The 17,876-nt window shown below is 41.1% G+C and overlaps 1 protein-coding gene across 3 annotated transcripts in view; it reads right to left on the reverse strand.

Annotated features, from left to right (window-relative positions):
• Nucleotides 1-17,876, reverse strand: part of CSMD1 (CUB and Sushi multiple domains 1) — a 2,142,320-nt gene that overhangs the window by 769,189 nt on the left and 1,355,255 nt on the right. The gene's annotated exons all lie outside the window — the stretch shown is intronic.

Here is a 17,876-nt window from a genome sequence, read left to right on the forward strand (position 1 = left end):
ACCAATTTTAAATGTGCTAAGCCTTATAAATGCCGGTAGAAAGTTTAATTAACCAGTGATATTTATGAAAGAGGAATTAAGAACTAGACAGAGGTGCTTTGCATTTAGATTTTAGACTCTGAAACTGCTATGTGATTTTAGGCAAATGACTCATCCTGTGTGTCTCTGTTCCCTAATGTAAAATGAGGAAATGTAGTAATAATGAAAATTTACTCTCTATCACATGTGCAAAATTTTGCTACAGTGCATGCTTTTAATAAATATTAGCAATATTCATAGTGATGATTTTTACAATAAAACATTGGGGGAAATGCCACATGGCCAAGGTACAAATTCTAGATTTTTCAGTGAAATAAAATCTAGTGGCACTTCTGAGATATTTCTCTAGGGCACTCTGAATTTCTCTTTCTCCTCAGTTAAAATGCATTTACATTTAAAGGTTTCTAGGTGAAACTGTAGCAGTGTACAGATTCTGACATGCTAGAGTATACGGTAATGCGGTAGTAAATAAAACAGTGTAACATTGGTTAATTAATTGACATAGATCAATTAAAAGGAATAGAGAGGTCAGAAATAGACCCACACAGATCTCTGACAAAGGAGCAAAGTTAAGTTTTTAAAAAGTTAAAATTAAATAAATTAGTTGAATGAAATATTACAAAACTAAAAAGGGTTTCTTCACTTTGGAGGCTCTGCAAAGAATTATGCACAATATTCTGATTTTATAAGCAGCATTCTAAGGGTCATCTTAGTAAAAATGTGATTGATACACTTATTCCCAACCCATCATAAAATGAGAAAATCACAGCAACCACACAACTGCATGCTTTGGTTCAAGTTGTGAGACCATGTGCTCTAAGGCTGGGAACATGTCGTGACTCTCAGGGAGCTGCAGACAAGTTTCCGACACATCTCCACCTTCTAACTCATCCACAGTTGCCACGAAGTCGATCATGCCAGTGGCCTGTGGCTAACACTGGACGAAGCCACCTCCAGCGGCCTGTGACTAACACTGGACAAAGCCACCTCCTGTAATGTGCTGCCCACATACCACCCTTGTTTATGCCATCTGAAATGCCACGGTCTCCTTTGGTTATAAAATGTTTCAGGAATAAAGGGAATGGCAGGGCAGGTAAGTAACTACAGATAGATGTAGAAAGATTTCTGAAGACAGGAAAGTGGTTTTTGTTTCCTCTCACTCTTCTCACACCCTTTCCATTTTCTTCTGTTCCTGGAGGAGCTATTTCCATTGACTATATCTTCGACATTCATCTAATGACAGTGCAGTTCACTCTCAGTCCACTGAACAGAAATATTTAGAGTGTGCTCACTATGTGGCACTCCTGGTTCTGAATGCCTTACACGAGTCATGTCCTTGAATTCTCACACCAACCCTGTAAATGAAGTGCTATATTTAACCCCTCTAGAGAGATAAAAACAGGCCGGGCACGGTGGCTCATGCCTGTAATCCCAGCACTTTGGGAGGCCGAGGTGGGTGGATCACGAGGTCAAGAGATTAAGAGCATCCTGGTCAACATGGTGAAACCCCGTTTCTACTAAAAATACAAAAAATTAGCTGGGCATGGTGGCGCGTGCCTGTAATCCCAGCTACTCAGGAGGCTGAGGCAGGAGAATTGCCTGAACCCAGGAGGCGGAGGTTGCGGTGAGCCGAGATCGTGCCATTGCACTCCAGCCTGGGTAACGAGAGCGAAACTCCGTCTCTAAATAAATAAATAAATAAATAAGAGAGATAGAAAAATAATCAATAAGTAAAACAGACGCCCAGAGCTATAGACTTTGACAAAGTTACAGACTATTCACTGGAGACACCATGATTCCAAACTTCTGAGTTCAGAGGGAACATGAGCTCTAAATCAGACATTTCCTCCAGCATTTCATAGGGATATTGATTCCAATGAAATAAAGCTTCAAATAACCATGTTGACTAATCAAGTAGTAAAGGTGCATTGCAATGTCACCAGTAAGTACTGACCTATGCCTAATATGTTAACAAGGTAAGGGAGGTGGCTAAATGGAGTTCTTGCTTTAGCAAACGTAAAAGAATAATAAATATAATCCAAACAATCATCTAAGCCGGGCATAGTGGCTGACATCTAATAACCCCAGAACTTCGGGAGGCTGAGGCAGGAGGATCACTCGAGCCCAGGAGTTTGAGACCAGCCTGGACAACACGGCAAGGCCCTGTCTCTACAAAAAATACAAAAATTAGCTGGGCACGGTGGCACACGCTTGAAATTCCAGCTACTGGGGAGGAGGCTGAGTCAGAAAGATCGCTTGAGCCCAGGAGGTGGCAGTGAGTCCGGATCGCACCACTGTACTGCAGCCTGGGAGACAGAATGAGGCTCTGTCTCAAAACAAAACAAAAATTGCCTGAATCTAAAATTTGCTAGCCTTTAATAACATATTTAAAGCGATTTCTATCACAGTTGTGTTCAAGGCTTCTCAACTTGTGAGGAAATGCAGCGTCTCTACTAACTGGGGGGCAGCTCCAAATAGACTCTTAGTCTATTTTTCTGTTTTCCTCATCTACTTTTCAAGCAGCCAACCCTTGCATGTGTTTCTACACTAATGAGATATGATTCAATGGCACTGTGGTGATATCACAACCTCCACTCTCAAAATATTCTTTCATTAGCTTGTTTGTCCCTAGGGGTGAGTGGAGTTGTAGGAAGGCTGAGAATTACATATAACCCATAGCTGATACGTGTTTGCCACAGTCTGTACTGAGATACTCTTAAATGTTTACTTACTGTTAGGAGATAAAGTTTATAAAAAAAAAAGTAGAATAGACATATTTTAATTTTCCAAACCAGCAAAATTTGAGATTCTTTGAATAGGTGGTCTAATGACTTAATGAATAAATCAATTAAATAAGAACAATACATACATTTAATAAAATAAATGAATTAATTCAAATAAGACAGGAGTTAGCCCCACTATTTGACTGGTGAATGTATGTTTGTGTGTGGGGCAGGGAATAGTGAGGGGTTTCATCATTACCCTGGTAGTAAAGTACCTTTACTCTGTAACACAGATGGGGATGTCCTCTAGAAAAACTTCATCAGTGGGCCAGGCTTGGTGGCTTACACCTGTATCACAGCACTTTGGGAGACTGAGGAGGGTGGATCACTGCAGTCAGGGGTTTGAGACCAGGCTGAGCAACATGGTGAAACCACATCTCTATGAAAAATCAAAAAATTTGTGGGGTGTGGTGACAGGCACCTGTAATCCCAGCTACTTGGGAGGCTGAGGTAGGAGAATCACTTGAACCCTGGAGGCGGAGCTTGCAGTGAGCCAGGGTCATGCCACTGCACTCCAGCCTGGGTGACGGAGCAAGACTCTGTCTAAAAACACACAAAAAGCAACAAACCAAACCAAAACTGTATCAGTGAAGAGAAGATTAACACCTGCACACAATGCAGTCTGTAATTTCTATTTCAATGCGAAGCATTTAAAAACTTGAGAGAGCCTAAGAGGAAGCTCAGGATCTACCTGAATGAATCATTGTATCTACACATAACTTTCTATCCTAACAAAAATATAGACTGACTGATATTGTTCCTAAGTGCCCTTTTTTGGCAGCCAGTAGGCTGTTTTTATAGCAATGTAATAAAGAAAGAAAACCCTATAAGGCAAATACTATCCCTATTTTAGAATTTGAGGGAATGAGGCTCAACACCATTTTTAAAATATCTCTCCTTGGTTTAAAAAGAAGAGGCAGTGGCAGTGATCTAAAAATAGAATGAAAGAAAGTCTGTAGCTTTAATATTTTCAGACAGAATTTAATCTCTTACTTACATGACTTCAAGATTAAGCATGTTTCACTGTGAAAACACACTCTAACATTATTTTAATCAACCGCTCTCATTTCTCTCCCCTGAATGATGGTCTTTGTGCAGCTCGTCCTGAGACAGGACGCCTGGGGTCTGGTCTCATCAGCAGCAGAGCTGTAACTCAGCGATTTCCTTGCTCCGAGTCAGGTCTCAGTCAGCTTCACACTCATCCTCCGACTCATCTGGAGAGGCCTGGGGAAGCCGCTGCATCCCTGTCTCCTGCTGTAGGTACTAATGACCATGACCCCATGCGATTGTGTCTCCTGACTTTACATTGCTGTGCCCTAGACACCTCAGTGCCCTGGGCAAAATCCTTCACAGCCCCCCTAGTTACTATCCTGAGATTTTGCCAACACCACCGCAATTCATATACTTCTCACTGAACTCAAAGTTACAACCACAAGAAAAGAGACTCGGGAAAGAGACTCACTGCTCTCTTTAGCGTTCGTCACCTCTAGCGTGCCTCATTCGACCCTGGCCACCAGACATCACTTATACTTTAACAACAGTTTCTTCCTTTTTTTTTGTTTTTTGAGACAGCGTCTTGCTCTATTGCTCAGGCTGGAGCCCAATGATGCAATCTTGGCTCACTGCAACCTTTCCATGTTCTCTCTTCCCTCAGCCTCCTGAGTAGCAGGGATCACAGGTGTGTCACCACACCTGGCTAATTTTTGTAGTTTTAGTAGAGAAGGGATCTCACCATGTCGGCCAGGCTGGTCTTGAATTCTTGACCTCAAATGATCTACATGCCTTGGCCTCCCAGAGTGCTGGGATTACAGGTGTGAGCCACCGCACCTGGCCACAACGATTTCTGAGAATGAACTTTTCTGAGGGAAACATGCAGTCTTATGCCCATATGCCTTTCACTGTAGGTATCTTAACTCTAATATGTGTGACACAACATTGTTAGGCATTAGTATTGTTTCCTTGGACAAATGTTAATATTCTAATGGTATTTTGATCTTTATATCCTAAAAAAAAAATGCCATTCAATTATCAAAAGAGAGGGGTAAGAAAAGTGATCCTGTTTTTTGTTTGTTTGTTTGTTTATTTTGCTTTGAGATGGAATATCACTCTTGTTGCCCAGGCTGGAGTGCAATAGCACAGTGCTGGCTCACTGCAACCTTTGCCTCCCAGGTTCAAGTGAGTCTCCTGCCTCAGCCTCCCGAGTAGCTGGGATTACAGGCATGAGCCACCATGCCTGGCTAATTTTATATTTTTAGCAGAGATGGGGTTTCTACATGTTGGTCAGGTGGGTCTCGAACACCTGACCTCAAGTGATCCCTCTGCCTTGGCCTCCCAAAGCTAGGATTACGGGCATGAGCCACTGCACCTGGCCTGTTTTTTGTGTGATTAACTTGGATATGACTTCTTTATTATTGAAAGTAACATTAACATTATACTGGTGAACTCTAAAGAAGGTTTATAATATTAAAGTTCTTCTTAGTAATAATCAGGGGTACATTTATTCCATATGTAGAATACAGATCAATACACAGATAGAGATAAATAGACACTAATGGATACAGTCACCCGCTCTGTGTTGGGTAATTTGCTATAGTGAGTAAAATTGGTCAGGAGTCAGTGAATCAGTACTGTGGGGTAGGCCAATGATTGTGTGTGGGCTGACTTAGCCGGGTGTTGATACTGGGACTTGATACTGAAATTACTGGTCAAATTATGGGAGGCAGCAGCTGCCTGGAGATTCATTCATTCATCCTACATATTGTATGATATATGTCTGAGCCTAATAACGTCTCAAACACAGTTCTACAGTGAGTGGAACACCAAAATCCCCACCCCTATTCTGCGAGAGACACAATAGACAAAATGAATGTATACATAGATGCAGTTATTAGGTAATGAAAAGATATAAAGAGAAAAAACAGAAAGGGAATTAGAAAATGTGAGTATGAGTTGGGTGTGTGTTTTGTTATAGTGTGTGTTGCATGTGTGCTGGGGTGTATTATATGCTCTGAGTGTGTGTTGTATGTGAGTATAGATGTCTGTTGTGTGTGTTGAGTGTGTGTGTGTTGTTACTGTGTGAGTGTTGCGTGTGTAGGGTATAGGTGTGTGTATGTGTTGGGTATGTGTATTGTGTTTGTTGGTGTGTATTTGTTGTCTGTATTGGGATATTACATGTTGTATGTGTGGGGTATAAGTGCGTGTGTTGTGTGTGTTGGGGTATTGTGTTGTGTGTGTGTTGGGTATAGGTGTGTGTGTTGTGTGTTTTGTGCGTGTTTATGTAGCTATTGAAGAAGCGTAGTGCAAGGCTATTACAGGAGCACAGACGAATGTGTTTCTAAGGATCTTTAAGACACTGTCTGAAAGTCATGTTTATCTTATAGATGCAATAAAAGCTGGAAGACTTTGGAACATGGGCAAGGATGCTCACCCAACAAGTTACAGTGCTGTGATGCAGAATTTGCAAGCTAATGCCCTTTTCCAAAAAAAACACTTAATTTCCCATAAGAAATGCCAAGTAACCACACACACAAAAAATTACTTAACATGTCCTGTATGCTAACGTCACTTTTATTATGTATACTCCAATTAATTCTCTTAATAGATTGAATATTAATATAAAATCATGAGAAACACAAGTCTGGCTTTATCTTATGATAATTAGAGTTTATCACAGATACAGAAGAGAATAATCATATAATACTTGCTCATTGCTTTCCAGCAAATACAAGAAGAATATTATCTTGAAAGATGATAGTACCAGAGGAAAATGTTCTTAAGTTTTACGAAAGCATCCAATGAGGAAAGTTAGGTCAAAATATGTTATAAATAATTGTTAAAAAGATTCTAGCAAATTGTGTTTAACAGTTAGTCAAATGGAGTTTCATTGAAAGGAAGGATGATAGCTAAACTCTAGTCTGAGGATATTCAATCCATGATGGACTGAATTTAGATTATAAATCAACAAGCAAACACTTTTCCAATTTAAAATAGCATTTCTTCATCTCACAGAAATTACTACTATATTTTTTACAAGATGCATTCATTGAACACATTTGATATTCTTCTAATTATTTTCTATCTTTGTAAAAGCAAGACAAATCAGCCCTTCCAAAAACTACAGCTGAAGAGATGGGATAGTTTTTTAGAGTATCAGAAATGAAGAGACTTGCACAAGTCCTTCCATTTTAATATTTGTACATTAAAAAAGCTGCTAAGAGTTTCTCATGGGGGACAGGGGATGACACATTTCCTACCTGCCAGCTATCTCAAATTTTCACTTGAAGCCATGATTTTTCCAGATACCTAATCAAAGTATCTTCTTTGGACATCACATGGTTGATGTTATTCCACATGCCTTTAAAAGTGGCAGTTCAAACCATAAAATAGGCAACTTAGGCAGGCAAATCGCACTTCCTGCAAGTATTCTAATAATAACAGTAACACGAAGTGCTTGCAAAATATGGTGCTTTCCATGTCCAAAGCACTTCACTAATTACTCAGTACTCTGTGATTTCCCAGTACTCTTTGTGATTACCCAGTACCCTTTGTAATTACCCAGTACCCTTTGTAATTACCCAGTATCTCCTTGACTTGCTGTATACTTTCATATATCTTAAAACATGACTTATTTTTCTTCTCGACACAAACCACTATGGAGTGCTTCTTGGCATCTGTTCTCTGTGAATATAATGTAAATGCATTGAATCCAAGGGATATGGCCAAACAAGGGCTAAAGCAAATAAATATCATTATCCACTGTAATTGAATGATCTGATTTAATCCAATTAGTGTGGTAATTAATTTGGACCAATCAGAAAAAAAGTGAGAACTTTTGAAGATTAAACTGTCATTGTTACACAAACCTGATTTATATTAAAGCTCTTCCATTTTGCAGATAAGATGACAGTCAGGAAACCCAATTGTTCATTTTAATCCTAAAAGTATAGGATCGAGTTAGAAAGCAGAGGTCAAGAATATTGAAAAAGGTCAATAGGAGCTTGTAAAGTATATTTCTTCTACTCATCTTCATTTGAATTAAAATTCATTTCCATCTTTTAAATTCCCTTATTTCTATATTAGTGCGGCTCATTTGAACGCTCATGAAAATGGATTTCTGAAAGAGAGCACTTTATCAGTTGCTTTGCCTTCTATATATGGGCCACGTGGACCACAGAATTTGGGACTGTAGACAGTAAGGGGCCCAGGATCCAACAGGTTATGGGTTCTGGAGAACGTGTTCATGTTGCTCTTCTACTGAGGGAAGAAGCAAGGTAGTAGCTTCTCCTGATGCCGTGAATAATGGCTAGGTCATCAATAACCAGCATCATCATCATTTAGTCTAAGTTGGCTCATTTTTTTTTAAAACTCTTCATTCAGTGAGGCTGAATTCTCAAGTCTGGGCAAACTGATTTCTCCCTGGAAAATGGAAGTCAATTTCAATTTCATGATTCTGTAATTCTATAAGCACTCTAATGAAAGGGTTAAATCAAAAAATACTTTTGATTTTCTCCTTACACCTTTCAAATGTGCTTTAAATAAAACGAGGCTTAAGAGATGTGTGCTTTGTCTGAATTCCCCTTGATCATCTGAGTTCTTGTTGATATTTAACTCTCGGTGTCTTCGCTATGATGATAACAAGGCTAATTAATTGTCCTGCTCGCTTAGTTTCCTGACGTATGAAATGGGATGCTTTAATTGATAAAGAAGTCTCAATGATGAACCAGTTTAGTTTCTAAAGTTTCTCAGGAACAAAGACTTGGTCAAGTGAGATGATTTCATGACAACAAAATAGCGATTTCCTCTCCTGACTGCGGCTGGAATCGTGACTGTGTGGACACCAGACATGAATAATTCAGGATCCTCTAGAGTTTCAGACTTTTTCTCATCCAATTACATAGGAACAGAAAGTGATTTAGTTACTTTCTTTTCTAAAATTTGATGAAAACTCATGTTTCATTGCCCTTCTAGTGGTGAAAATGCTAACATTTATTCTTCTTTTAGGTCTGCCATCAATTTCAGGTTGTTTCCCATTCACCATTTAGAGTAAAAGAAGGCACTCTCTGGTCATTTTGCAAAGTGAGGTTTTCCCTTTAGTGAATCAATTATATTCGCTAATTGTAGGCTGAAACCATTTGACAGGGCTTTTACTTCTATGGCTATAAGTCAGTGTAACCACCTATAATCCAATTAGGCTATATATTGTTTCACGTATTTTAATAGATCCGTATTTTTCTGGTTGTTTAAAAAATTATATCATGTAAATGGTATGATAAATAATTGATGAACCATCTTGTTTTGCTTCTAGTTACCAGTGATATTGTTCTTCTCAAATGTATCTAGACAGCAATCCCTTTCACAGCAATATTTTCCATAGCATTTTCAAAGATATTTTGGCTCCTGCAGTGACCAAGGCCTGGTTTAGAAACCGCAAGCATAATTTACTTACCTGATTGATGAAGCAGTTTATACCATCTAGTATATTCATGTTATATGGAGATAGATCTTTGCTAAGAAAACAAGGGTCTTTAACAATTGCAAAACTCCAAACTATTACATTTTATGATGGAGCAAAGTAGATTAGAACAATTATCCTTCTTGTTTTACTAAGCCTTTATACTACTGCTGGAGGTTAATGGGGCTATTATTTTTCTCACCGTCGAAATCTGCTTTAAAGCAAGATCTACAGCACTTAGTGCTAGAAATCTGGCACGTGGATTAGGAGGCATGCCTCTTTCCGCAGCAGTATTACAAATCACTCTGGTCGACTGCCGTTCAGATAAATCACACATTCCTAACTCAGGGCTCATGTCCCTAAAAGCAAGACTTGATGATGAGAGGCATTCCTGGCAATCTAGCCACATGCCTGGTGTCCTTAACAATTATTATTGTGAAACAAAATGTGTTTCTCATAGATGAGTGAAGCGAATCGTATTCTTCACCAAAGATTACCCCTGTGCACACTAATAGAGCGAAAATATCTCTGGCTCTCTGAAAAATCATGGCCCGGTGAAAATGTCTGTTGGAAATGATTTCTGAAATAAAGTTTCTGAGCTTGAAATGACATGAGTGTCATTTGCAATTGATAGGATTAGGGGATGGGTTACAACTTCTTTTTCCTGGTGTCCTGGGTACTAAGTCAGGCATACAGACTGATGAAGGTCCTCACTCCATTCTCCTTTCCCTCCATCCCACCCTCCTTGCCCCCATACCCCACCTCAAGCTCTGGACCGAGGGAAGCACTCTGCAGAAAGCCAGGATGCAGTTCACTGAAATTCTTCAAATGACCTTCCTAAGAGGAAGCATGTCTCACTCATTGACTCAGTAACAAATGAACTCCTTCAGCAGTGGGACGGAGGAAAATGAGTATATTATGGCGTGTTTTCTGACTGAGTAGAGCACACGCTTTAGACTGACAATTAGTTTCTATTACCAGCTGCTATCACCTTGTGACAGAAACTTGAATGATTTCTCATAATTTTATAGTTTCCTTCCAGGCAGTGGGTATAATGATTCTGAAAGTACTGTGCTTTATTGACATTGATGAATTATTTAATTGTTTGTGCTTTTTTCCATATAACACATATCATTTTGATAATGGCACAGTTTTCTTTTAGCCAGTATCTAGTAAACATCGATATATATGACATTTCAGCCACAGAGTAGGTTCCTTAAAGAGGACTTGGTGATGCCTCGCATGTCCCCTGCTTTCCTACGGCTTTCTATCCTTTACTTCTATGGATTTCTATATTTTATGGGTTGATCCACTAATACTTTGAAAGACAGTGAATTTCCATTTTTACCCAGTCGTCAGTAAATGTTGCTGCCTTTATGACAGCACTTTGTGTGACAAATATTTACTAGTGATCTGAAACACAACAAGACTGTACTTTCCCCTGGGGAAGGAGCAGATGCTGATCATCCTTATGACAGCTTCTGGATGCTCCTCAACAAGGGACTGTTGAATGTATGAGTGAAGATGTGAAATATCAAGACCTAATTGAAGAAACACATGAGCATCCTCTTCCCACATGACATGCCGTCCCATAACTACATCCCTGCGTTATTCAATTCACCAACACTCACTGAGCATCTGTTGTGTTCCTGGGACTCTTATAAATTCTTAATAGAGATCTGAGAATGAAGCAGAAAATATACCTGCCCTCCTATAAACGATGCGGTGGACTCTGGGGACTCGTGGGGAAGCGTGGGAGAAGGCGAGGGATGAAAGACAGGAGACGCGGTGCCGTGTGCACTGCTCGGGTGATGGGCGCGCCGAACTCACGAATCACCACCAGAGAACTTACTCAGGAAACGAAATCCCATCTGTACCCCAATAACTTGTGGAAAGTATTTAAAAAATAATTAAAAAAAGAAAATATACCTCCCCTTGCGGAGTTTAGTTTATATTCTATTAGGGACATGGGAGACATGAAATGAACAGGGTTACTTCATGTGTTTATGATACACATACAAGTAAACACACATGTATGTGTATGATATATGTGATATGATGTTAAAAAACACAAAAACAGAGCAAGTATCAGGAGAAGACAGAAGCTGTAGACACTCAAGTCAACGGCCACACCACCCTGCATGTGCCGGATCTCAGAACCTGAGCAGGGTTGGGCCTGGGTAGCACTTGGATGGGAGAAGTGGTGGGTGCTGAAGACACAGGCTGTGTAGGTAGGTTGATCAGCAATAGCGGCCAGAGAAAGCTAATTTTAGGAAATGATGTGAGTAAGGGAGGATATGGCTTCCTTGGGACATTGTTTCAGGCTGAGGAGAGAGGAGAGCAAAGTCCCTGGAGTGGTGTGTGCCCAATGTCCTCAAGAAACAGCCCAGAAACCTACCATTCGACCCAGCAATCTCAATACTGGGTATAGATCCAAAGGATTATAAATCATTCCATTATAAACAAACATGCACATGTATGTTTATTGGTGCACTGTTCACAATAGCAAAGACTTGGGACCATCACAAATGCCCATCAGTGATAGACTGGATAAAGAAAATGTGGCATCTATACACCATGGAATACTATGCAGCCATATAAAAGAATGAGTTCATGTCCTTTACAGGGACATGGATGGAGCTGGAAGCCATCATTCTCAGCAAACTAACACAAGAACTGAAAACCAAACACTGCATGTTCTCACTCATAAGTGGGTGTTGAACAATGAGAACACACGTACACAGGGAGGAGAACATCACACACCGAGACCTGTCAGGGGGTCAGGGGCTAGGGGAGGGATAGCAGGAGGTGGGGGTATTGGGGAGGGACAGCGTTAAGAAAATTACCTAATGTAGATGATGGGGTGATGGATGCAGCAAACCACCATGGCACGTGTGTACACATGTAACAAGCCTGTACATTCTGCATATGTATTTTAGAACTGAAAGTATAATAAAGAAAAGAAACAGCCCAGAAACCAAGAGGACCAGGATGCCAGGGTGGGAGGAAAGGGGGTCTTTGGGTTGTCATAAGGAATTTGGATTTATTCTGCCTGTGATGGGAAACCTTTGAGAGCATGGAATGGAAAAAAGATGTGGTTCTACTGAGGTTTCACCCAGATCCCTCTGTCTGCAGGGCAGGGAGAGACTGAGGTTGATGCCACAAGACAGGTGAGGGGTGATGGTGCTTTGGGGGTGACAAGAAAGGCTTGGGATATGTTTGAGGGCAGCCAGGGCTCACCAATGGGCCAGAGAGAGGGGTGGCATGAAGGTGTAGGGACTGAATGGTGGAAGTCACAGGCTTCTTCTGTGACAAGTAAGAATCAGACAGGCACCTGTGAGATACCACCGTGCCTCCCAAGGAAGCCTTGGAGAGACAGTTCTGGGCTTCTGAAGAGAAATGCATCTGACTCCATGTAACCTGCGGCGGCACATTCTGGAAGCGGATCATCTAGGGACAACCTTCTGAAGACGAACACTCGTGAGATGGTTTTCTCCTTTTTAAAATTTCTCATTGGAGCGCAATCCATGAGAATGCACGGCCTCTCTTTTCCTTTCTCTCAGCTTCCACAGATCCCAGAGAGGGGACTGCTGCTGACGTCTCTCCCTGGGCTCTACTGAACTCTATCGCTGTCGGTTATGATGCTAAATTCAGAGGATGATATGAGGGCAAGAGACTCTTCATGATGTAGGATTAAACTTTATTTCTTTTCCAGCATATTAGAGTTTAACAGTTAAGAGAAGATTACCCACTAGTGTATTTCATTTGTTCATAAATTATTCAAAACTTAAGGCAACTAAAAGTACAAATACTGCAATTATACGTGGATAAATTTACAAATGAAAAATTGTTTTCTAAAGTATGTTTTGGAAAATGGTTTAACCAGTGAGTCCATTGAAAAAAGACAATCCAACCACTCTCCCATTAGAATTACATCATTCAGTGTATACAGTAGTTGAGAAATCATTTCATGTAGTGTTCTAAAAACAGAGCTACAAGCTTCAAAATCTGCCCTTCCAAATTATGTCTGAGCCACAAGAAAAGCCAGAGGGGAATGGAACCACTGTATGTCATTATGAAGGACAAGATTTGATCAATTGCTTTTCATTAACTGGACTGTCTTTTTGGAAACTTGGGATGAATATCATACTGTTTTCCTTCAGGTCTTTTTTTTTTTCAAGGTAAGAAAACATTGATTGTCCAATAGAAACAAAGGGCAAGGAAATGAATGGTTTATGGTTGAATATCGGAGAATTCCAGGGGAATTTATTTTACAAATTTCTGTTGTTATTTTTGCCCAGAGGCATAAAGGCAATGCATTATATTGCTCAATTTTTCCACATTTAAAAAAAATCAGCTTTTTATTAAATAATGGTTCTGAGTTAACTGTCCCATCCCGCACGGCTATAAACTGTTGTAACTACAAATGCTCGTCCGTTGAGAGAATGTGCCATCAGCTCATCTGAGTGAGCTACAACAAATCAATATCAAATTGGGAAAGTCATTTGTCTTTAACGTTACACAGGGAAAAAGTCTCTAGTTCAAAAATAACAACCAATGCTTTGTTTATCTTTCTTCCTACAGATGTATGTGTTTTGGAGTTCAAAGGGTACCCACAGATTATCTACCTTAGTAATCCTCACATCGAGGGCTGCTAAAACTGGTTTCTGCCAAGCAGAATGCTCAGAAGAAGAGAAGAAGGAACGACATCTACTGTTAACATCATTAAAAACACAAGAGTGTGGGCTGGGCGTGGTGGCTCACACCTGTAATCCCAGCACTTTGGGAGGCCAAGGCAGGCAGATCACCTGAGGTCAGGAGTTCGAGACCAGCCTAGCCAACACAGTGAAGGTTTGTCTCTACTAAAAATACAAAAATATTATCCAGGAATGATGGTGCTCACCTATACCCCCAGCTACTTGGGGGACTGAGGCAGGAGAATCACTCGAACCGAGGAGGTGGAGGTTGCAGTGAGCTGAGATCACGCCAACCTGGGTAACACAGCAAAATGCCATCTCAAAAAACAAAAACAAAAAAACTTAACTCTCTTAAGTCTTATAATTAGAGGAGTCCTCCATCACTGTGGCAGAAAAAAAGGAAAAATCACCTAGGTAGATAGTGAAGGCTGGTCCTTGGAGAAGCAGCTGGCCTGAAAAATCACAGCTACAGGCAAAAATAGAGCAGCCTGGGGAAACTTAGGCTGCACCTGCACAGATGAGAAGGCGGGTTCCAGCACAGAAGGCTTTTGTTCTTCATGTGATTAGCGAGCTCCCAGGAAAAAGCTTCCTCCCTCTTTCAGGCATATACATGGTGGGCTCCTTGGGAACTCACACAGGGAGGAGGGGGGCTTCCCTAAACAAACCCACAGTTACACAAACAAGAGAAGTAGTGCTTTGTATTTGCCTAGGGACATACCCATAACTACATAAATAAGGGATAGTGATTCAGACTGCTTTACAGATTAGAAAAGTTATTCAAACAGCTACAGAGATAAGAGGAGTTTCTCATAAAGCTTTTGAATTAAACTGTAAAAGCAGCAACTCATTCGGGCGCCCCTCTCTGCTGAGGAAAGCTTGATTCTCTTGCTTATTAAACTTTCACTCCAACCTCACCCTTTGTGGCCATGCTCCTTAATTCTCTTGGTTGTGAGACAACGAGCTTGGATAACAACTTAGACAACTGAAGCAGTGACCCTGACCTGTTTCATCACCAAATTGCAAGTTTCCTGAGGGTGTCGGAGAAATTCTCCCATTCTCTGCCAGTGTCTCTCTCTTCCTGCACTTCCTGAATGCATAGTTGATGCCCTGACAGTGAGCAGGGGTGAGGGTCATAGTGAACAGGACTTTGGGTGAATCTGACACAGTCAGAGGGCATGGATTTCTTGCTTTGCCCAGTGTTTGTTTTTATTTTTATGTTTTAACATCTGGATCTTTGGGTGGAACTTGCCCTCTTTGGTTCACCAAAACCTTGAACATTTTCTATCACCATGACAGGGTCCTACCAGGAAACAGATGTTGTTTGGAGAAGAACCCAGTGAGGCAGGACTACTTTCAAAGGCTCTGCTTAGAAATGAGTGAATCTGGGGACCCTACCAGGGACAGGGCAGTGGGGTGGGAAGGAATCATCACTGAGCTGTGACCACTTTCTAGGCTGGAGGCAACAAGGGGCAAAACTTGGTGCTGAAATCCAGAGGGAGAGGAATGCATAAGGTCTCCCTTTGCAAAGACCTGTGACCTTTGGTTTTTGTGTCTTGGAGCAGAGCCAGCTTGAGGGGACCGCAGGAGGCAGCTCAGCCTCCCATGCATGCCCAGTGCTTCCCATGGGCGGAATACTGGAGCTTCTAGCAGGGTTCACCCCTGTCTGGCTTTAGTGAAGGCAGCACTGAATGAAAACTTCCTAACAGGACAGCCTCCACTCTACAGTGAACAGATAATTCCCTGACTGCTGTTGTTACTTTACTCCAAGAGGAGTCTCATGAGGAAGAAAGATCCTAAACGAACAAAAACATCCAGTTTACAGAATAAAAGCATACTAAGATGGAAGTAAACAGAGGGGGCTGTGGACCAAGAGCTAACAGACCCTGAGCTAGACATTTTCCATAAACAATTTTGCCATATACACAAGAAAACCCTTAGTTGGGGAAACAATTGCATCACTTCTGCAAGAGAGGCTTGTGTGCTTGGACCTAATGTCTAGAATATCGAGAGCTGTGGTCTCCCAGAGGAACCTAGATCTTGGGGTGAAGCAGAAGTGGAGAGACTCAAGTTAGTGGAATGGCTTGAAAAGGAATGAGGCCTCCACTGAAGGCCGCAGCACTTCTCTCCCTGTAGACAAGATGAAATCCTCCTGTCAGCAACAGGCATCTGTGCAGCCAGTATCACCGTGGGTATCAAGAACGTAAGGTACCTTCACATGCAATCTCTTGCAGACAGCAAGGGATTCATCAGGAGCCGACAGAGAAAACAGGGCTGGAGCGGACCGGCTCAGGCATGCAGGATGGGCTGGAACATGACCTGGCCTGGGCACACCTTCCCTACCCCCCATGCCACATGCTTCACTTCCCTCCATTTTCATGTGGAAGGCTCCTAAGAGGTACAGAACACCCACCGCATGCCACACGCTGAAACGGGCCGTTTACACATTTCTTGATTGATTTGTGCGACAACCCTGTGGAAAGGATTACTATTTTATGAATAATTTTTTAAGCGATGCCATTTGAACTTGAATAAGGCACACACGTGCACAGCTGTGGAATCCTTGCAGCTCTCACTTCAAACCCTACGTCCTCTCCTCGGTGAACCAATTTCATTTTCTCCATAATACCTTTCTCTGAAATAACACATTACCATTGATTACCTTCTCGCCTTAGAAGGCTCACGGTTTCCATTCCTCATCTTCACTAATGATTAATTCCCATGTCTGACAAAAAAGTAGTTTAAAACTGTTAAAAGAAAGGACAGAACGCTTTCCAATACCAGACGAGTCATTATGCATATGTCAATTTGTGTTCAGATGAGGATAGAAGAGATATTCTCCTTATTAAAAAAGAAAAAGAAAAGCTCTGCCTAAATGTTACAACAGCAGCAAAATCTGATGCCCAATTGATCGGATATCAGACATGATATTGATTTAAATAAGAGTTTCGCTGGATATATGGTTCTACATTGAACTTTAGATCATTTCTTCAGGGTTTTATCATAAAAATCATTTTCAAAATATTGTAATACTGTATCTTCCTCTACAGAACATTCTACACTAAAAGTTAACAATATCAAAATATTAAAATTGGATTAAAAGAAACCCAAAGCATTTATTTTTTTGGCTGTTTCTGTTTTTTTCTCTCTTGAGTTTTCCCATCCTTTTTCAGTCCAATTTCATTAAAGGGTGACTGGCTGTGTCTATTCAATAGAAAGTGCCATACAAACATCTATAGGGATTGATTTTGTTTTCTTGGAAGGGGGAGAGATGTAAGGACCAGAGTATTAGTTAGAATGTGGTGGCTCCTGCCTACCTCTGAGGCCCAGGGGACAGATTTATCTCTCTGTCCTCCCAAGCTGCAGAGGACTGAGCACAGACTATGAATTACTGTCACAAAAGCCATTGTCAGAAAACCCTAAAGTGTTGAAGATGTAGGTCAATCTACAGCATCGTTTTCAAAAGTTTTTGATTATTTGTTTTTATTTAATTTTTAGCAGAATATTTGCTGCATATAAAACCTCAGGCAGAAGCCTGCTCTAGCATGCAGATGTAGATAGAGTTGGTTGACCCGAGGGAATTCAGATGCCCATCCCAGCCCCTTTGCTAACTCCTAGGCAATGGAGAAACCACAGCACAGAGGCAAAACACCAGGGACAGGCACACCCACAGAGCAAGCCTGGATCACATGAAAAGACTGCTAGGGAAGCAACCCAACGAAGAAAACACAACCCAACTGGTGGAAAGTTCTAGAAGGAGCCTGAGCAGAAAACGATCCCTACTGGAGGTCGACCCACTTGGTATCTCAGTAGGGGATACTCATCTTCTGTTTGTTAGAAAAGCAAACCTACAGTGAAGCTGGTATCCAGTAACTGTTATGACACGAGCAAGGCCGTGGGGGGAGAAAA

The sequence above is a fragment of the Callithrix jacchus genome, chromosome 13, assembly GCF_049354715.1.
Source record: "Callithrix jacchus isolate 240 chromosome 13, calJac240_pri, whole genome shotgun sequence".
Taxonomy (NCBI): Eukaryota; Metazoa; Chordata; class Mammalia; order Primates; family Cebidae; genus Callithrix; species Callithrix jacchus.